Below are 22,867 nucleotides of genomic sequence, written 5' to 3'. Positions count from 1 at the left end.
TGATCACAAAGAACTAACAATCTAGTGATAAATATATTAACTGGATAGAATTTGATAAGTGTGTTAAAGCAATATACACAAATTAGTTTAGGTCAGTGAAAGGGCTCCTAATTCAACCTGGAAAAGACAGGGTAGGCTTCTTAGGATTATCTTGGTGTTTTTTATTTTATTTTATTTTATTTTATTTAAATTCAATTTTCCAATATATAGTATAATCTGCGTTGATTCTTAATAAATGAAGAAACCAGTGGAAAGGAAAGAGGCAGCTTTGATGATTCTGGTTAGGTAGGATAACATGAGACATGCCAAGGAAACCAGAAATATAATGTTCTCTGTGAAGAAGAGGGGGGGTTGTCAGAGAGAGAGAGAGGGAGAGAGAGAGACAGTGTGTGTGTGTGTGTGTGTGTGTGTGGCTGGTGAAGGCTGCCTGTCTGTGCACACATGCATGCAGACATCAGAATGTACACTATGGATAAGCAAAGCCACAGGAGGAGCCTTGTGGTCATCCACTGTGTCATTTCTCTATTCTTTCCCTTTCTTGTCCCTAATAAAATTTCTTTCTTGATTCACAAGGCTGTTGGGACAATGGTGATCTCTTTAGAAATGCAAATAAAATTCCTATTTGAGAAATGATCTGCAGTAAGTATCTGCATCAGAGAACCACTGCTTCTCCGTGGTCACATGCCAAAGGGGTGCAGGGAGGGGGACTGCATAGTTTCATTAAACATAGGTACTCACATGGATTGACCTGAAGTCATACACAGGAGGACACTACCAGTAAACTATTCATCTGGAATGGGATTTAAAGAATCCCATGACAGAGACAGTTAGGTCTCCAAACCTCAGTTTTTCCTACCCACTGAAGACACAGCTAGATTATGTTTCCAAGCTTCCCTTGCAGTGGGCACAGCATATGATTAAGTGTGCCATTTCTCTCCTGGACTGTTGTACTACCTTTCTAAACGAATCCCCTTCTTGTGCTCTATTCTCTATACAGCAGGCAGAATAAGCCTATGAAAATGTATAAATCTTATCAAACTCTCTAATACTTTCCCATCCTTATGGTTTTCCGTGAGAACCAATGATCTTCCCCACCACAACATTCATATCTGTAACCATATTGTCTAAGATTCTCTTAACTCCCAAAGCTCCTATATGCTACCTAGCAATGCCAACTCCTTTGCTCTTCCTCAATGATTCCCCCTGTGTCTAGAACAGTTTCTTCATATGTCCGTCATGGGTCACTTTCTCCCTATTTTCAGATTTTGGCTCAAAGGACATCTCAATGAGGAAGCCAGTCCCGAACTCCTTCCTTAAAGAGCAGACCGACACCCAGCCAGCCAGCCAGCCATTTGTGCCCTCCACTCACTGGCTCTCTTCGTGGTTTTGTGTTTCTCCACCACACGTATTACAGAATGACAACAGGATCTAGCTGATATTAACCACCCTGCTTTAAGTGACTTAGAAGGAGAATACTAGGTTTCACTGTCCCCTCCTAATTTCAGTAACAACTCCTAGCCCTCAATCACAATTCTCAGGTGTAGCTGATTTGTTCATGTAGCCATTTAGCCTTTCAGAGGTTACTTTGTATCAGTCAGTTTATCAAACAAGGGGAAGCAGTGTCTGGGCAATTTTCTCCTAGAGTGACAGCCCTCATGGAGTTCACTCCCCTGGAGAAGGTGAACATCGAACTTTATAGTAAATGTGGTGAGTGTGGAGCATTGGGACATCAAACACATAGAAGAGTGGCCATAGAGTCTACATGATACCAACTGGTCTCTTCTAAGGTCCTTTAGGTTATAATGATCTCTCAGTTCACTTCTTTTTTATTGAGATAATCTTGGGATATAACATTACATAAGTTTTAGATGTACATTATAGTTTGATATTTGTATACACTACAAAATCATCACTGCCATAAATCTAGTTAACACCCATCACCATATAATTGAGCACCTTCATCCATTTTACCCACCCTCCAACCCTCGTCCCCTCTGGTAACTACCAGTTTGTTTTCTGTCTACATGGCTTTGTTTTGTATTTTAGATTCTATATCTAAGTAAAATCATAAATTATTTTGTCTCTCTTCTGACTTATTTCACTTAGCATAATATATCAAATTCCATCCATGTCATCACAAATGACAAGATTCCCTTCTTTTTTTTAATGACTGAGCAGTATAAAATGATATGTGTGTGTACATATATACACATTCACATACATACTACATCTTTTTTATCCATTCATCTGTCGACGGACACAAGTCGTTTCTATATCTTGCTATTGTAAATAATGCTGTGGTGAACACAGGGGTATTTATATCTTTTCAAACTAGTGCTTCCATATTCTTTGGATAAATGCCCAGAAGTGGAATAGCTGAGTCATATGGTAGTTCTACTTTTAATTTTTTGAGGAATCTTCATATGGCTTTCCATAGTTACTGCACCGATTTACATTCCCACTAACAATATGAGTGTTCTCTCTTCTCCATACATCCTCTCCAACACTTGTCTTTTGGTAATAGCCATTATTTTTTTAAAGATGTTATTAAGTGAGAGAGAGAGAGAGAAAGAGCAGGGTGTGATGGGGAGGAGTAGGGGGAGAGGCAGAAGCAGGCTCCCTGTTCAGTAGGGCTCATCCCAGAACTCTGGGATCATGACCTGAGCCAAAGGCAGACACTTAACCAACTGAGCCACCCAGGTGCCCTGACAATAGCCATTCTAACCAGTGTAAGGTGATATTTCATTGCGGTTTTGAGTTTTCTTTCCCTGATAATAAGTGGCATTGAATATCTTTTCATGTACCTTTAGCCATCAATGTGTCTTTGGAAAAATGTTAATTCAGATTCTCTGCCCATTGTCTAGTTACATTGTTTGCTTTTTTATTGTTGAGTTGTATGATTTCTTTATATATTTAGAATATTAACCTCCTACAGATTAGATGATTTGTAAATATCTTCTTCCACTCAGGTTGGCTTTCATTTTGCTGATACTTTCCTTCACTCTCCAAAAGCTTTGGTTTGTTGTACTCCCATTAAAAAAAAAAAAAAAAAAAAAAAGTTTGCTTTTGTTTCCTTTGCCTTTGAAGTCATAGCCAAAAAAAAACAAAGAAAAAAAAATCGCTAAGACCAATGTCATCTATGTTTTCTTTCGGGAATTTTATTATTTCAGGTCTTACATTCAAGTCTTTAATCCATTTTGAGTTAGTTTTTTGTGTTTAGTGTAAGAGAGTGGTCTAGTTTCATACTTTTGTGTGTAGCTGTCTAGTTTTCCTAACACCATTTATTATAGAGCCTATTTCAACATTGTATATTCTTAGCTCCTTTGTCATAAACTACTTGACCATATATGTATAGGCTATTTCTGGGCTCTCTATTCTATTCCATTGATTTATGTGTCTAGTTTTATGTTTATATCATACTGTTTTGATTATCATAGTTTTATAATATAGTTTGAAATCAGGGAGTATGACACTTCCAGTTTTGTTCTTCTTTCTCAAAATCACTTCGGCTATCCAGGGTCTTTTGTGGTTCCATAGGAATTTTAGAATTATTTGTTCTAGCTCTGTGCAAAAGACCATTAGAATTTTGATAGGAACTGCACTGAGTCAGTAGATTTGCTTGGATATTTTAACAATGTTAATTCTTCCAATCCATGAGCATGGATCAGCTTTCCAATTATTTGTGTCTTTTTCAATTTCTTTTACCAGGCTCTTGTAGTTTTCATTGTATAGGTCTTTGACTCTCTTGGTTAAATTATTCCTAGGTATTTTATTCTTTTTGATGCCATTGTAAATGGGATTGTTTTCTTAATTTCTTTCTCATAGTTTATTATTCATGTGTAGAATGCAGCAAATTTCTGTATATTGATTTTCTATCCTGCAATTTTACTGAATTTGTTTATAAGTTTTAACAGCATTTTGGTAGAGTAGTTTGGTTTTTCTATATATAGCATCATGTCATTGACAAATAGTGACAGTTTTATTTCTTTGTTTAAATTTGGTTCACTTTTACTTCTTTTTTTGCCTAATTGTTGTAGCTAAGGTTTCCAATAACATATTAAATAAGAGTGGTGAGAATGCGCATTCTAGTCATATTCCTAACCTTAGAGGAAAGGCTTTTATCTTTTCGCTAATGTGTATGATGTCAACTGTGGGTTTGTCAGATATAGCCTTAATTGTACTGGGATACATTCCTTCTATACCCACTTCATTGAATTTTTATCATAAGTGGGTGTTAAATTTTGTCAATGCCTTTTCTGAATGTATTGAGATGATCATATGATTTTCATCCTTCCATATGTTAATGTGGTATATCACATTGATTTCCAGATGTTGGACCATTCTTGTGTACTTCAAATAAATTCCATTTGATCATAGTGTATGATCCTTTTGGTGTATTGTTGAATTCGATTTGCTAATATTTTGTTAAGGATTTCTGTATCTATGTATAAGTAAGTAAGTATAAGGGATATTAGCCTATGATTTTCTTTTTTTTTTTGTGGTGTCCTTGTCCAGTTTTGGTATCAGGGTAATGTTAGCCTTATAAAATGAGGTTGAAAGCATTCCCTCCTTTTCACTCTTGGAAGAGTTTGAGAAGGATAGGTATTAGATTTTTGAATGTTTGGTAGAATTCACTAGTGAAGCCATTTGGTCTTGGACTTTGTTGGGATAGAGGTTTATTTCTGACACTATTCATTTAAGAGGGAGAAAAAGGAAGGGACCAGAAATAGATCTAATAGTTATATAGTTATTCAATTGCTAGTGTATCACTGAACATCTACTGGAATGTTCATCTTTAAAATAACACAAAGTAGTTATTACTCTTCCCACAGTGAGATATGAGGAATCCAACACTCAGATGGGCATTGTTATTCCCACTACAAGACTGACAAATTAAGGATGGGACTTTCCTTACAACATATGCACACAATCACACACTACATCACAGTGCTACTCATAATGTAATCTACAGACAAACTGTTACTGTTTTCCAATAAAATAAGGAAGCTGTAGCAGAATATAAATCAATGCACTGCTTCCTTTCTCCAGAAACTCTTGCTACAAAAAAAAAAATGCCATTTGAACTGAAGGCATGATTTGTAACCAATTTACATTTTGTATATTCTGGAATAGAAAGGAGTAAGGGATAGTGGAATTGTTGTTGGGTAAGAGACAGCATAGCATGATGGATTCTGAGACCTGGTTGCAGGAGGGCAGAGTGGAATGTAAGGAGATGAGGTGGTGAAAAGTACATCTAGAGAACTAATAAAGGATCATGAAATTAGAAGAATTTATATGGCATGCCAAGAAATTTTACCCTGTTTTCAGAACAATGAGGAAACACTGAGGACTCATGAGTTTTGGTTACTCAAAGAATGTTAAGCTGGAATAGTCATTTTAATTTTGTAAATTATGTTTTCATATCCCTTCTACAGTTTTCATTCAGGTTTTAGTGGTTTTCTTATCCATTCATATAAGGATGATGATTCATATTTTAATAATAAATGAATATGAATATAATGCTTTGTGACATTTGTGGTAAATATACAGTGATTTTTGTTGTATTCGATAAATGACTGTTCAATGAAGAAATGAATAACTTTGCTCTTTGTACTGTAAAGATATTATTTAGTTTCATGAAGCATGTTACAACTCAAAAATCTTTTACTGTTAATAAACATACTCTAAATACTTAAAGTATATGAAGGATTCAGAATTTTTTTTTAAGATTTTATTTATTTGATGGATAGAGAGAGTGAGCACAAGCAAAGGAGGCAGCAGAGGGAGAGGGAGGAGCAGGCTTTTTGCTGAGTAGGGAGCCTGATGTGGGGCTTATACTCCCAGGACCCTGGGATCATGACCTGAGCGGAAGGCAGACACACTGACTGAGCCACCCAGGTGCCCCAGAAGATTTTTTCTCATTAAGAGGACTGAAGATCTAGGTAATCTAACTCTTAGCCATAGTTCCTCTGCAAGTTTTACTGACTCCCCCTGGAAAAAGCACTGAATCTCTCTGTTTTCCTTTTATCACATACAAAATTAGGTAATACTATGTACCCACTTCTGCCTGCCTCATGGGGAATATTAAGCAGATGAATGAGAAAGTAGATAATACCACACACGACTAGGAAGAAGTATAACCCTGACCCTTTGCAGGAGAATGTTATCAATTTCAAGACATCATTATAAATCACAATTTATTCCTGCTTGTTTAAAGCAAGCGAATGGGGCAATTCAGGTCAAGTAGCAAAACAAGATTTTATTTCTGTTCCTGCTCTTGTTCTGTTTCATTGAGCTTTAACATTTTCTGAACTCCTAAAATGATCAAGCCCCTGTGGTAGGCATTTTCAATCCATTACAACATGGTTACCTCATTTAAAATTCATCTATGACCCAGACATACTGGAAAAGACAATAGAAGATTTGAAAAAAGATCAACAAAAAAGATATGTAGTATTGGAGCTTCCATTGGTTGATGCGTACCTCTTTTGCAAACTAACACATGACTTTTGAACACATATCATTTATAATATAATATAAAATAATATTTTATAATATATTTTATTTTATAATATAAAATTTTATTTTAAAATTATAAAAATTTTATGATTTTATTTTATAACCTGTGAATCGTTATCTTTACTTCTTGACTCAAGAAACTAAGGAAAAATGCAGTTTAACAGATCTTCTCATAACAAAATTTGTTAATAAATATTATATGTAACTTTCCTTATAAAATCTTGCTACATCACATTTTGAAATGTTCATCAACTTAAGGTCTATAAATAAAATCTCCTGTATTTGTCTTAAAAAATATGCAAAGCACCAAATAATCATTTTGGATTTAGTGTTCAGTTGTTATAAAATATTTTATGCAAATTATTTCATTAAATTCCTCTAATTCCATTATGTAATTATGAACATTTTAATGCACAGGGAAATTGCTCTCATCCAGTAAATTTCCACAATCTACATAGGTTTAAGAACCAGTATGAGAAAGCTAGTTTTCAAGGTCCAAATTGAGTGTGTTTGTCAAGATCATTGCAGCTAAATCTAAATGTGCTTTTATAAACACCAAAGGTGACAAACTCAAATGCTAATAGCAACAGAAATGTGCAAAGCAGGGGCACTCGGGTGGCTCAGTGGTTGAGCATCTGCCTCAGCTCAGGGCATGAGCCCGGGGTCCTGGGATCAAGTCCCACATAGGGCTCCCCACAGGGAGCCTGCTTCTCCCTCTGCCTATGTCTCTGCCTCTGTGTCTCTCATGAATAAATAAATTTTAAAAAGAAGAAGAAAAGAAATGTGCAAAGCAGGCCCGATGAGGACGAAGTGAACTGTAAATCTAAAGGAGAAGGGATTCTGTCACAGCCTTTAGTTGCCATGTGGGAACAGTGGTGTTGCCAAATAACCCTGTTTCTAGGGAATCTAGAAATCTTGATTTTTTTTATTTAAACATTTTCTGATTTTTAAAATGACGGCAATAATTAAAGTTCACTATGAGTAAAAGATAACACATTTGCAGGCAGTGCGTAGAGGACTGTCAACTAGGCTCCTCTGGTGTACATGCTCCTATTTGAAAAAACAACTAAGGACAGACATCCCATTTAACAGATAAGAATGCCAGAAGTCAAAAAGACTTTGTGATTGGCTTTAATGTCACACAGGCTAGCAAGGACACTAATGTGACTCAAAACTCACCAATTAGTCTTTATACTTCATTTGACTGCCTCGTTTATTTTGTGATGTGTCTAGAAATCAGGGAGAAATCAAACTATTCCATTACACAATTATGTGCTTCTACCCCACTATATTACGAAGCGTGAGCCAACAGCACAACACACTCTGCTGTCCAGACATTTCACAGCTGCCACAGCCTGAAAAAAGCTGGGGATTGCTTTGAGCACTAGTGTATAGGAGAAGAACTCACAGGGTGGTTACCAATGGGGATAAAAGAGAAAACCTGAGGATAAAAATGGACAATTTCCAGTTAAAATTACCATATTGTAATTTTGTTAGTTATCAGACTAAGTACACAGCAGCTTATCTGACAAGAAATTGTCCTTATGGGCATGATTTAACCTAGAGATGTCTGATTTCCTCATATGTGGTGTCCAGATGGTCCTTTTTGCTCTATGTTGAGACCAGGAGGCATAAAGGCCATTTCTAAAACAGAGACAATGAAGTAAGTGCAGGGTGGAAATGCACGAGGCTGGTCAACATAATGTACTCAATCAGATTATATTTTTAAAGCTAATTCCCTATTACTGACATAGCCAATTGGTGAGGGAGAAAAAAGGGACTATTTTTTTTTTTTAGTGATTTTTGCTAGAGGTGCTATTACACGTGACTAGCAGCTGATGAGACAGATCCTGTGGTCATGCAGGCTCTGCAAGACAATATGGGGAAGCAAAGGGATGGCTCACAAAATTAACAAAAGAGAAGCCTAATGTTCTATTTGAGAAATATTGCTTCTTCCTTTCAATGCAGGATTAATTCTGTGCCAAACTTCACTGCCTCTTACATCCTACTGACAGGAAGGGTCGGCGTATGAGAAGGAAAAGAGAACTTTGCTAAAAAAAAAGCCAAACGTAAGTAGTCTACATAGGACGGAATACATAAACCACACAGCAAATAATTAAACAAAAATCTTCTAACTTGCCCTGTTTATGGTAGCTTCTTATGGGCAGTTCCAAATTACGACATTGGCTATTTGCATAGGATATTACAGAGCCATCTATCACAGTATTCAAGAAAAAGAAAGTACCTCAAAAGACATTTTTCTCATTTGGAAGTACAATAACTTTGTAAGTTAAAATTTGGAAAGCTTCCCAGTTTTCAGCAGTAAAACGATAATGCTAGACGTATCATTTTAAAGTGGAATCTCCTAGAAGTTAATTCAGTTGACAAGGTCACATTTAGACTTTATTTTTTTTCCCTTATGTTTTGCACTCAAAATAATTCCCAAATCCTATTATTCAAGCACTGGAAGTTACCATAGCAATTCATGTGTCTGCTCATACTCAACGTGCCTCTGAGATTGAAAGCTAGTTAAACAGAAAACAAAACAAAACAAAAAAACAACCTTCTATGATACAGATCATGGAATTCATAGTGTTTTGAGAAAGAGAAACAAACTAGAGACACTTATTTGTTGGATAGAACTGTTTGATCTTTAGCAATATCTTACTGTTGAAGATTCAGAAGAATAGCGCTGGACTTGAGTGCAAACTCAGAGCTGGTATGCCTGAGTTCAAAGTCTCATTCTACCGCTCACTTGCTGTGTGACCTTTACATAACCTCTTTGTACCCCCATTTTCCCCTCTACCTCATATGTCGTTGTTATGAGGATTAAATAAATTCACATTTGAAAGTAATTATAGCACAGTACCTAGTCCATAGTAAGCATATGCAAGAATTAGCTTTTGTCTTAAAAAAGACATGTTTTCATAATAGAAGATAAAATATATTTTCAAAAAGAAATTTTAAAGATATTGCATAAAGAAAAAATTGAACTTGAAAAATCTTCTGGGAATGTACTTGATGTAACCTGTGTTTTTCTTTTGGTGACGAGAAGACAATGGTAGAGATTCAGTGTGAAATATTTAAATTACTTTGGAAAAAAAAGGGACACCTTTAATATTTTTTCTGCATTTACAATATAATACATTATGATTCCTTTTATACCTCTTCAGTAAGTTCCAGATTTTAGAAATAAATCTATATGAATTATACCCAAATCTGTTAACATTTTGGTACATCTTTGGACACCCTGACTGGTTTAAAACTTCATTCACATAAGCCAGTCAACCCCACGTGGTCTTTGTTTCAACTCTTAACTCTTTTAGAAAGCAGTCATGATCCAAGGCATTTTTTTGATAGTGAAGCATCAATTTTCCCTTTAACTTATGAAATTTATTCTCTTAATTCCAACTTTCCCTGGTTTTTGTCCATTTAGTTATTTTGGTATTTTTAAATATTGCTCTCATATATTTAAATATATTTCTTTTAAAATATTAGAACATACTGAACAGTTTATTTTTTCTTGCATTTCTTCCCAACTTCTTTCTTCAACAAAACAGATGAAAGGAATGCTGTGTCAAAAGAGCCAATACTATTACGTGCTATTACGTGCTTTAGGTCAGAAACATTCAGAACCCAAATTTCTTTTCGACCTGCTTAAATGAAACTGATGTTTTAGGAGAAGAAAGAAAAGCTATATTGACATTTTTGAAAATGGTTTAAATTTCAATACTTTAGTTGAGGTTGTTCATAGTAAAGCAGAGAGCTCTACTCTACCATTTTGGATTATCCCACACAATTCAATTTTTACAAACAATTTGCCTATGTCTCTGGGTGGTCCAAAAGCTTTGTGGCTTTAAAATATGTAAATGTGCTACTGAGAAGAAGAACTATGAATCCATGTTATGGTCAAAACAGTTAGGATGCTTGTTTAACCAAAAGACCATTTGTGGCTTCTGGTTTATTAAAAAGCACAGACCTCTTCCTTGTCTCAGATTCTTAGAAAACGTAGTACCTAGGTGAGAAATCTTCAAAGCTGTAATGGCTTCTGTCCTGTAATTTAGATCTCCACAAATTTCGCTAGCCTGGAGGCAGTATTTAACAGTCAAGAGCTAGGATATCAGGCTACAGAAAAACCTACCTTTAAATTCTGGCTCCACCTTTTGCCAACTGTATGTAAAAGCCCCGGCTTTTATATCTATAAAACACTAGTAGTAGTACCTCGTTCCTCATACATAGTGATGAATAAAAAAGAAAGAAAGAAGGAAGCACATGTAAAGACCCTAAGAGTGTGCAGTTCACATAATAAGCAGTGACAAGGGTTTTCTATTACTATTTATTTCTAGTGCTATAATTTCTAAAGACCTGACATTTAGAGCTTCTTCCTTTTGCCAATCTCTGCCTCTGGAACTTGACTATGTATTTATTTACAGCCTCACCTTTACGCACAGGATTTGAGACATCAGGGGTTGGAAGAGTTCCTTCCTTTCTTGCAGACAGTCAGAGACCACTGCTCAACCTGATGTGTCGGCCTTTCAGAAACCAGTTGGCTGAGATCCGTGCTTTAGTCCAGGACTTTAAAGGAGGCTCTCTGGAGGACTGTCACTGGATCTCCAGCCACACTGCCTGCTATTCTTTGCTTTCTGAGCAGAGTCCTGGCTGTCAGCCTGACTCCCATTTTGGTTATAACTTCTTAACTCTGCTTTTTGGAATACCTTCTCATTTCCTATCTTTGCTAATAGCACTTTTGCTAACACTACAGACTTTGTCAAATTCTCAGAAGAAAGTTTCTTAACAACCTGGCTGCATACACTTCCTGATAATCAATAGAACAAACATGTCTTTCTAGCCAGAGGTCAAGCATTGATAGTCTATAGGTCACATATTAGACATATTAGAGCAGGGATTAAACATTTTTTGAACATCAATGCCTTTATCCAGGTTATGAATTTTCCAACTTATATTCTGACACATTCCCTACCATTCTATGCCTTTATCCTCATAGTCTAGTACATTCCATGAATTACCTGCCTGATCTCACTTGAGTTTGTACCCTGGCTGGACGTTGGCTCCATGACCTGTGGGAGTTTTGTCAAGCAGAGGACGTCGATGACCTTGCTTCTAATCCATCACTATTAGGTTTGCTCAACCAGAGGTTCCAGAATTACCATGCTGCCCCTTTCTGGTGCCCAAATACATGGGTTTATTGTGAGTCACAATCTCTGGCTTCATAGGCTTTGAAGCCTAAATCTCTCGCCTCCCTCTGACCACCGTAAAGGCATTTGCAAAATGATTTCCTCTGAATGTAACCTTTGTCTCATTCTCCTGCTTGCTTCTCATCTCATGGCATCTTCCTGAGCAACTACACCAGGTTCATAAAAGTCCTCCTATGACAGTGTGTAAAATCAGCCTATATCCCACCCACCAATACTGAACACCTAATGTATTTCTATTTGTTGGTTGTTTTGTGGCTTCCCTCTATCATTACAAGATGATTACATATGGAATGCCTTTAAAAAATATGATACCAAGGTATGGAACAAAAAGGCAATGAGGAGAAATGAACAATGCAAACGAATCCATTTTGATTTCCTCTTACCACTAAACACAAGACTTGGTCTCCTCTGAAAGATTTATGAAGCTTCCTACCATAAAGGAGGCTGGATTACAGCTATGCTTACTTTATAAAATGAAATTCTGCCATCATAGGCAAGGGTTCATGGCTGTAATTATTTCAATGATCTTCCCAGTCAATGTGTCTTGCACAGCTGAGCCAAACTCTCCTCGCACAGGCAGGCAGGCCATTTCATAAGAAGTCTAAAAGCTCCCACAACTTTGTGTGACCTTGCATCGAATAACACTGGAAAATTGATTTGGCTCTAGTAATAAAAGACCGTCTGCATTATCTGCATTCTAATTATAATTAATATAACCAGGATAACTGCTGTATTATTTACGATTAGAGCTATGGTGAGCACAGTGTAATAATAATCTGCTACATAATTTTTTATTGATCTGATGGCTTTATTGCAGAAAAAACAAAATGCTACACCACTGCATAACTAAAATTGCCTTTCTTGACATGAGTGTTTAGACAGAGGATTTCATTTAACATTTTCTTTTATCTGATGAAATTCTCATAGTTTAAATATCATAATAAGTGTGATGCTATGGGATCTTTCAATTTTCCTCTTTGAAAAGAACCGAAGAACAGGCATAATTCATCCACCCAGGTTTCCCCTTCTTTACCTACTGAGTATCATTAATTCCCTGACACAAGAGTCCTCACACATTTCATTAACAGCAATGGAATAAACCTGAGAAAGAAGGGGCTTCAGTTAAGGGAATACTCTCTCCCACCCTTAATAAAAGGTCTCTTGGAGGATAATGTATAATGTCATGTAAATGTAGTAATAACATTAGAGTATTTTTCTTTAAAGAAAGTTAGAAAGTTATGCTTTTAAATGTTAGTCGAGGAGATGTTTAGAAGTACAAAGATCTTTATCAACCTAGGAAAGAGTGTTTACCCTTCTCTACCCTGTTTTAGTGATGAAAGATTACTTCACTTATATGATAAACTGGAAAATACCTTATACAAAGAAGTGAATGATAAACTTCGGTAAGGAAGTAAGCATAACAATACCAAATCATTTGATTTCAGCAGGACCTGCCAAGTCATGCAATGAAGATTTGTAATTATCAGAAGGATTAAGAGCTGGCAATCATTTTCTCTCATGTCTAATTTTAATAAATAAAAGTTGAGAATACTGAGTGATTAAATTATAAAACTATTTTCTTTACAGTTGATTAGCTTTCTAAAACTTTAGAAAATCAGCAGTATACAGTATATAATTTTAATAGTTTCGCTTAACTATATTTGCATTTGAGAATCAGGCCTTAAGATACCCAGCTGCTTCTCTGATAATCATGAAACAGATTTCAATCTGCACGCACTACTTTGAAAAATGTATTGAAATCATATTTCACAGATTTATAATGAGTTTAATGCATGTTATCTCAGTTAATCTTAACAGTAACACATCATGGAAAATAAGAAACAAAGTATTTTCTTTTGACAGATGTAGAAATTGAGGCTTGAACAGCTGGGATGTAGCAGATTCACATCTAACACTTTCACCTCCTGACCTAGGAGCCTGAACTTTTTCTGTAATAGCATGCTCTTCAGTGATTTATTTGAGTTGAATGGGTAGTTGGTGCCTTGATGCTAAGTCTCTAAAGAAAAGATCTGTATAATAGTTGCATAAAAATGCAAAGATTATGAAGTATAAACTCCTACGAGGAGTCAGATTTAAGAGATCTTTTAAATGAACATCATCATCATTCTGGCAACTGACATTTACAGAACCAGAAAATAACAAACATTATCTCATTATAATGTGACACATGAGGAAAGCAAGGCTTAGGGAAAAATTAAATAATTTGTCCAATGTCACAGAGCTAGCCAGTGGTGGACCAAGGCTCTGAACACTGATGTGTATAAAGTCAGAGTTTGTCCTCTGTACATTGTTTCATTTTCCTCGTGTCTCAGCTTTCCAATAATATAGAAACCATCTTACAATTGTTTCAACAAAGAAATAAACTCAAAATGTAATTTTCTTTTCTTTTTGTGGCTAGGAAAGCAGTAACAGAGGCATTAAATGTATTGTCACAGAAACAGTCACTCTCATAGTCCTCATAGACAATTATATTAGATTATTTGAACATTTCAGAATTTTCTATGTTAGCCAAGCCAACATGAATGATCTAAAATGCATTATAGTGAGGGGCTGTTGACTATGACTTGGGAGATTATACCTCTGTGTAGATTTCACTTTCAATTTAATTATTTTTAGTAAGAAATTAATCTTTGTTGGGAGCTGTAATAAACTATGTATTTTTTAACCAATTAGACTTGATTATGAATGAATATTAGACAAGACATATAATTAAGCATTACTGGTAAAAAGAATGAGAGAGAGAGAGAATTATTTGGTATTTGAAAAAAGTATAAGTAGAAATATGGAAAGATGTACTTGATTTTATCCCTGGCACAAATTTTCTTCTTTCAGCCCTTCTATTGCTGGCTTGACAGTGAAATACTAGCTAGAATGAGATAAATGTAGGAATGACAATATGAGTTTCAAAACAGCTCTTTGCTACAATAAAGCAGACAAATTCCATGGTAATTCTTCCTGAAAAATGGAGCTTGGCCAAACCAGTATAGTAAAAGAAAAGCCAATGTCCATGCCTTACTGTGTGCTAATATGTGTCTCCCTGAAACACAGGGCTTAGCTTGAACAAACATGTAAAATATAATTTCATGGTACATGCCTTTAATTTTTATTTTCATTTAAAGTAATTTTTAAATGATTAAAACTCTACTACCCCAATATTATTTAAAATTCTCTAGACGTTGTAGCCAATGTAATAAGGCAGGAAACAAAAATCAGAATTGTAAAGCCATGGAAGGTGACCAAAAAGTCCTAATTCACAGATTGTGAATAATTAAAGAATCATTAATATCAAAATTATTATATTAAAGATTAAAATCACTTAAAAGATTAACAGTACTCATGTATCATTACTAGAGAAAAATGTAATTGCTACTAAATTTTATTCATAACTACAACAAAACTCAATACGTGGAAAATTTTTTTGATACTTGGGAATATTTTAACAGGTATACATATGACCCATTTGAAGAAATGTATTGATATAAATCATAATTTACCAATATAAACAGAGTTAAAATGGAGAATATATTTTAATGACAATTTGCTTCCAGATGGATTTATAAATGTAGTGTAATGTTAAAATCTCATTAAGTATTTTTTTTAGGGACACCTGGATGGCTCAGTGGTTAAGCGTCTGCCTTCAGCTCAAGGCATGATCCTGGAGTTCCAGGATCAAGTCCCGCATTGGGTTCCCCACAGGGAGCCTGCTTCTCTCTCTGACTGCATCTCTGCCTCTCCCTCCCTCCCTCTCTCTCTCTCTCTCTCTCTCTGTCTCTCATGAATAAACAAAATCTTATAAAAAAAGTATTGTTTTAGAACTAAAGAAAATCATTTCTTTCATCTGGTAGAATAGATGAAAATATCTAAAATAATTTTGAATAATAATATAAGGTAATATGTTAAAGCATTTATATTAAGTTACAAAACCAAGTCACTATTACATAAAAATAAGGAAAGAGGAAAGTACAGATAGAATCAGCTAATCTAAAAAGAACCTAGAATGTATAAGAATTTGATGGATGAAACAAATCAGTTTGGGGAATATCTCACTCTTCTAAAAATAATAATTATTTAGATCTACACTTTAAACTATTAACTGGCATAAATGTAAGAAGGAATAAAACTCAAAACCAGTTAGAAAGGCATTAGAGCATAGAGATTAAATGATTGCTTTGGTTTCACTTCTATTTTCTCTCCATGTAAACTGTCCCTCTATGGGCTTCAGTTTTCCCAACTACAAAATAAAGATAACAATAGTGCCCATTGCTATAGGGTTATCAAAAGAATTAAATATGTAAATCTGTAATGTGCTGAGAAATTTTTCGGACATATAGTAAGAACCCTAACAGTGTTGGCAAGGGTGTTCTTATAATTAACAATACCATTACAGATCAAAGAGTTCAGTAATTTTTTTAAGTAAAAAAGAGCTGTTAAACTATTTAATTATCTCCAAATGTGGAAAGTCTTCCCAACAATTATAGGAGGCAAATAAATTGCAAGTGAGATGATCTATAAGTTTGACAACTCTCAAAAATAAAAATTTCGATAATCAAAACTAAAAATTGTCAAAGAAAAACTTTAAGAAACCAAAAACGAATACAATTTTCAAAAAAAACAAATGAAAAACTTAAAGTTCAAATAACAAATGAGAAATTATAAAATAATTAACACTCAACATATTCAGTTAATAAATTACATACAAAAACATACAAAATGAAAATAAAAATATTTTATTTCAAATAATAGAAAAATTGAAGAACTCATTGTTTTAACTTACTTAAATACAAAAATTTTTTAAAAATCATAACACTTAAAACTCCCAAGAGATAGAGGATGTCAAGGTACTGCAATATGTACTGACTGATGTCTTGGAATATTGCACATCACAGTACATGTATCAAAATCTTTCAATATGCTCACTCGTGAGACACTATAGTAATCAGATGTTAAAAATGAGTTTCTTGGGGTGCCTGGGTGGCACAGTATGTTAAGGGTAGGACCCTTGGTTTCGGCTAAGGTCATGATCTTAGGATGGTAAGATCAAGTCTTCCGAAGGGCTCTGTGCCAGGTGTGGAGCCTGCTTAGGATTCTCTCTCCCTCTCCTTCTACCCTTTCTCCTCACTGGAGCATGGGGTCACTCTCTCTCTCTTCCTCTCTCAAAACAAACAAACAAGCCAAAAAATTTTTAAAAAATTAGTTTCACTAAAGTAACTAGTTGCTATCAACCTATTACTTTACCAACTGAAATAATAAATGTAATCTCAAGCTGGTATGTGTTCAAAATCCATAGTAGAAAGATTTTTAAAGTAGCCTCCATGGTCTATTTTTTTTTTAATTTTAACAGTAAGATCCAGAATTTACCCAAGAAGTAAAAAATACATCGTCTAGTAAAACCAAACAATATGTATTTTAGGAATACATACATATGTGATAAAGCTATTTTTAAAGGAAAGGGAAAGATAATGTGTGAAAAAAAATCAAGATGGAGGTTCATTGTTAGAAGAAAGAGAGTTTACAGAGAGGAGGATGTGACAGGATAAGCACACACATAAATGAAATGTCCTTCTATAGTTGTAGTTCTTAATTTGGATGGTGGATTCATGGATCATTGTGTTGTTTTGCTTTGTGATTCATAGACACTGTGTGTATTCCTGCGCTTATATAAAGTTATATCTTTTAAAAGTCACAGAAGAAATAATATCTCTCATTGGGATACAAAAGGAATAAAATTCAGCTCAATTTTGGCTGTTGCCTTTGTTAGAAATGTACTGTCATTCCTAGCTAATGCCACCCCTGACTTCTGTGCACTTTCTCTATTTACCAATAGGCTTCAGCATTCTCAAAATTCTTGCTGAAAAAGAGCTCAGGCAATTGGAAAGCAGTTTCATTTTTTTAAAGGTTCTATTTATTTAAAGAGAGAGAGAGAGAAAAACAGAGAAAGAAAGAGAGAGAGAGGGAGACTGGGACTGAGCAGACTCACTGCTGAGCCTGAGCTGGTCCTTGGGCTGGATCCTAGGACCCTGAGATCACAACCTGAAGGGAAGGAAACCAGACACTTAACCAACTGAGTCAACCAGGTGCCCCTGGAAATTGATTTCATGCAAGATGTTTCCCACCATTCCTTCCCAGTAATTTTAAGAACAGTTTTGCCATTTGCACAGGAGTGGCAAAAAGACAGTTTTGATAAAGTTACCACAAATGACATAGCCTTGGTGTGCTCGCAAGACCTTTGCTTCTACAGTCCCACATCCATTGAAAAAAGGAGAATCATATTTGTAAATATTGTCTGAAGGAGCATAAGAGGATTATGGTTACTGAACTCATCATATTTATCAACAACTAGATCGTAACCTGATGAATCTAAATATGAATTCAAGGATGGATTCAACCAGATCTTTACAAAGTAATCCTGGTTTATTCACATCCATATTCCCAAATACACTTACCTTAAAATAGACAAAATAAAACAAAGGAAAATAATATTTAATGGCATCCTGTAATTTATGAGCATTATCATTATATGTATTTTTTAGGCATTTGCCCCAAACTGTGCATTAAACTATGTTATTTTAAAAATAAATGCAAAAGTAGGTGAGTCCGAAACATAAGGCAAAATCCAAATGTCTGGAATACTCAGTCATGAAAATTAAAGTAATGAGAATTTTAAATGGAAGAGAACTTGAATAAATTACAATGTATTACGTATATTTTTGTCAAAGATTCTCTATACACATGGGGAGTCCAGTGTCATTTCCATGGCCTCATTTTTACTAAATCCTCCTGAAGATTTCCTGGAAATTGAATATAATGCTTGCAGTAGAGTAATTATAAGAATAAATCAAGTATTTACATGACTAGTCCATTAATCTGTTTCCTCTATCCTATGGTACCAAAATATCCTGAATATGGCCTTCAGGTTGTTAGAATAATGGATATAAAATGTGATATTTAGGGGCACCTGGGTAGCTCAGTTGGTTAAGTGTCTGCCTTTGGCTCAAGGACATGATCCTAGGGTCCTGGGATGGCCCAGAGTTGGGCTCCTGTTTTAGCTCAGTGGAGAACCTGCTTCTCCCTCTCCCTCTGCACCTCCCCACTGCTTGTGCACACACACACACTCTCAAATAAAATAAATAAATAAATAAATAAATAAATAAATAAATAAATAAATAAAATATAAATTTATTCAAATAAATTGAATAAATTTATTTGAATAAATAAATAAATTATTTATAAATAAATTAAATAATAAATTTCAAATAAATAAAATAATTTTATTTTCTCTCAAATAAATACAATAATTTTTAAAAATGTAATATTTATATAACTTGGTCTTTCACAATGACCAATCGATTATGACAATCAACTATTTTCCACTGACTAATTCACCAATTTGTTCATTCATTCAAAAGAAAAAACAGTTATTGGCCTTTTAAACTCTGCTAGATGTTTGAATTCCAAAAAAATAGTTAAAATGTGATTCTTCTCCTTTTAGTACCGAGATCAGTAAAGATGCTAAAGTAACCTCATCTCAATATCACGAGTAATGCTATAACCATAATGTCATAGTCATGGAATATTTGGGGATAGGGAATCAGAAACAATCTACTGTGGCTAAGGATTAAGTATATATAAATACTTAGTATGATTCATTCTTTAATAAAGTTAACAGGTTTGATGAAATATCCATAAGACTTTCATCTGTACTTCTTAAAATCTAGTAAAGTCCAAACCATTTACTTTTATTTAATTTTTTTAATGAATTTATTTTTTATTGGTGTTTAATTTGTCAACATACAGAATAACACCCAGCGCTCATCCTGTCAAGTGCCCACCTCAGTACCCGCCACCCAGTTACCCCCACCCACCGCCCACCTCCCCTTCCACCACCCCTAGTTCATCTCCCAGAGTTAGGAGTCTTTTACGTTCTGTCTCCCTTAATTATTTTTATTTTTAAATATTTTACTTCTTTATTCATGAGAGACAGAGAGAGAGAGAGAGAGGCAGAGACATAGAGGGAGAAGCGAGCTCCCTGCAGGGAGCCCGATGCAGGACTCAATCCCAGGACTCCAGGATCATGCCCTGAGCTGAAAGGCAGACACTCAGCCACTGAGCTACACAGGTACTCCAAACCAGTTACTTTTATAACTATCATGAGCAGTTTTTATAATTTTGAAAAGAAGTAAAAAAAGCAGATCTGGACAAAGAGCGTACCTCAATTTTTTTTTAAAAGGAAAGAATAACTCTCTTGCCTGAAGTACTTTTTCCTGTTGTAAGAAAATGCAGGTCAGCAAAACTGGCATACTGAAATGTCAGCTCGGTCATCTTTGTCCATGTCCGCCCCACACTGTCTGCTGCTTTGCAAGGTAGAAAAAGCTAATTTAGTGGCTAGAGCTAAATTAGACTTCTTAATTGACATTTCACTTTCATCTAAAATTAGGCCAGCGCGTGTTTCAAAATCCTTTTTATTTTGAATGAATTATAGAACAGCTTGTAAAGGCTTGTAAAATCAGAAGAGGTAGTGAGGGGACAAGACCAGCTGAGCATTTTCCCAATTTGGAAACTGCTACTGAAGGTGTGTATCTCTGAGAGAAGCCAATGGCCTGTGTGTCTGGGCCTTGAAGCCTAAATCGAGCAGCCTACGAATTAACCCTTCTTAGATTCCTCCTATGTGAGCTGTTACAGAGTTCTCAAACATTTTGGCCATAGGGCCCCATTGCACTCTCAAAAACGGAGGATCCCCAAAAAATTTCATTTATGTGGGTTTTACCTATCAATATGGGTCACAACATAAGTCAAAGTGAAGAAATTTATAAAATACGTATTCATTTAAAAATACCAAATAGGGGCACCTGGGTGGTTGAGTCAGTTAAGCATCCACTCTTAGTGTGGGCTCAGATCATGACCTCAGGGTCCTGGGCTCAAGCTTCATGTCTGGCTCCAAGCTCAGTGAGGGAGTCTGCTTAAAGATTTTCTCTTTATACCCCTCCCCCAATTGCTGTCACTCTCTCTCTAAAAATAAATCTTTAAAATCAAACAAAAACAACAAATAATAAACATATGACATTTTACCACAAACAAAACTTTTTAATTAAAAATAACTATATTTTACAGAACGAAGAATTAATGAGAGGAGGTGCTATATTACATTTTTGCTAGTCTCCTCAATGTCTGTTTTTAACAGAAGACAGCTGGATTCTCACACCTGCTTCTCCACAGAGTCTGCTATCCAATGCTTTTTTGATTGAAATATATGAAGGAAATTTAAACTTATATAGACATGTAGTTGGAAAAGAGAGAAGTATTTTAGTAGCCTTTTCAGATAATTTGAGAATTCTTCTCTGATATAACACCAAAATTCAACAAGTGTTATATTCTTAAAGGTGACTTCTAGGGTGGACTCTGACACTACATCAATTAACTTTTCATAATCTGTTGCTTTAAATCCATTTTTCCATGTTGTAAATAAATGCTGAATGGATCCTTTACCAACGCATAATGTATTAGTATACGCATCAATTCTTTTGGAAATATTGGTCTACTGAGTTATGCAGTTCTTCCAAATGTTGGCACATTTCATCATATAACATAAAAAAATCACATTCATAAGTATCAACACCAATCTCATCAGATAAATTTTTAAGTTATTGGAAAGCTGTCAAGTTCATATAAATTTCCAAAATTATAATTTTGCTTTAAAGCTTGGCTTTATCATTGGCAATAAATACTGTCAGTTGTTTTCCTTGAAGCAATATTTATTTCTGAGAAAACATCTGCCAAATACTCAAATTTAAATAACATAGTTTGTCAGGCATTCTTTCAAGCAAAACTAGTATTCTGTGAAAAAAGTGACTAATTCTACTTTTCATTCAAGCAATCATCCAAGTGTTTTTTCTGGAGACAATCATGGAACTTTAGTATGAAACAAAAGTGCTTACCATGTTTTTTCCATCTTGTCAAACAGAATATTAGAAAGACATGTACTCAAGGATTTAGATTTAATAAAAGTATTAAATTCTATTGCTTCATCAAGAACATTCTTAAGTAGCACTCTCTTCTCATTTGCTTCTTGGAACTTTGAGTGCCTGGTAGTAAAAATACAATGACTTTTAGTAATGTGGTGCCGCTACCGTGACTCACACTAAAGTTCCAGCAGTTTCACCCACCTTGCTTGTGTACTATCAGTGCAAATGGCAAAACAGTGGCAGTAGCAAATAACATCTCAGTAATATTATAAAAATAGTTTGACTCTATGGCATTCTGGAAAGTGTTTGGGGATCCCCAGTTACTGGTGGACCATGCTGTCAGAACTGCCAGTCTATTTGATGACCCACAGATGGAGCCAGCTAGCTACATCAGCATACACAATTTACAAAGTGATTTTCCAAATAAGATCTTGAGAGTATGGGGCATAGGGAAACGGAAGGGTTGGGGAAGACTTGAACATCTATCAGAATTTTGCAGGCAGTGTATTTTGGGCAAACTCTTTTAAAATCATTGTGATAATTGGAAGCTATCCTTTGAAGGGGGTGTGTTATGATGGGACAAAATGTCAAGAATCTTAGCTATCCTTCCTTTAAACCAGACACTGAGCTGCTATTTTTTTAATTATATCAGAAAAAAAGTGTTTTATTAATCACTTCTCTTTCTAAACAAACAAAAGCAGGAAATAATAGACAAATGGGCAGTTCTGTGTAATGACAACACTCTCAATCAGGGTCTCAGTGTCACCGGCCTACTCCATTCCCCGAACTCAAACGTATTAAACAGATATTTGCTGTTAAACCTAAATATTGTTTATGGAAGCAAAAATAATGACTCAAATAAAACCAACTTTAAATCCTAATAAAATCTCCTTAACTTTAAATTATTATGATTCTTTATCTATGGCTTAGATTCCTATTGCACTGTGATATAAATGCAGAAACCTGTTCAAGATAATATTTGTTCACAATTACATGACTTGTACCAGGCACCAAGCACACTTTTGAGCCCTTGTTTATATATATGTTTTGTCATTTCATCCTCAAAAATGATCTGGTAAGAATAGGGATCCCCCCTCCACAATTTTATATTAAGAAAATCAAGTCAGAAAATTTAGGTAACTTGCATTATAC

The 22,867-nt window shown here is 35.0% G+C and overlaps 1 protein-coding gene and 1 long non-coding RNA gene across 11 annotated transcripts in view; one reads left to right on the top strand and one right to left on the bottom strand.

The window, feature by feature from the left end:
• The window catches only part of ZFPM2 (zinc finger protein, FOG family member 2), a 457,064-nt gene that overhangs the window by 110,354 nt on the left and 323,843 nt on the right, over nt 1–22,867 (bottom strand). The gene's annotated exons all lie outside the window — the stretch shown is intronic.
• Nucleotides 1–22,867, top strand: part of LOC144283154 (uncharacterized) — an 86,875-nt gene that overhangs the window by 1,290 nt on the left and 62,718 nt on the right. For all 3 annotated transcript variants that reach the window (XR_013351532.1, XR_013351534.1, XR_013351533.1), the window contains exon 2: nt 8,488–8,588. This is a non-coding gene — a long non-coding RNA (uncharacterized LOC144283154). The remainder of the gene's footprint in view (nt 1–8,487; nt 8,589–22,867) is intronic.

The sequence above is a fragment of the Canis aureus genome, chromosome 14 (assembly GCF_053574225.1).
Source record: "Canis aureus isolate CA01 chromosome 14, VMU_Caureus_v.1.0, whole genome shotgun sequence".
In the NCBI taxonomy this organism is placed as follows: domain Eukaryota; kingdom Metazoa; phylum Chordata; class Mammalia; order Carnivora; family Canidae; genus Canis; species Canis aureus.
This window is presented reverse-complemented; position numbering and strand designations above follow the sequence as displayed.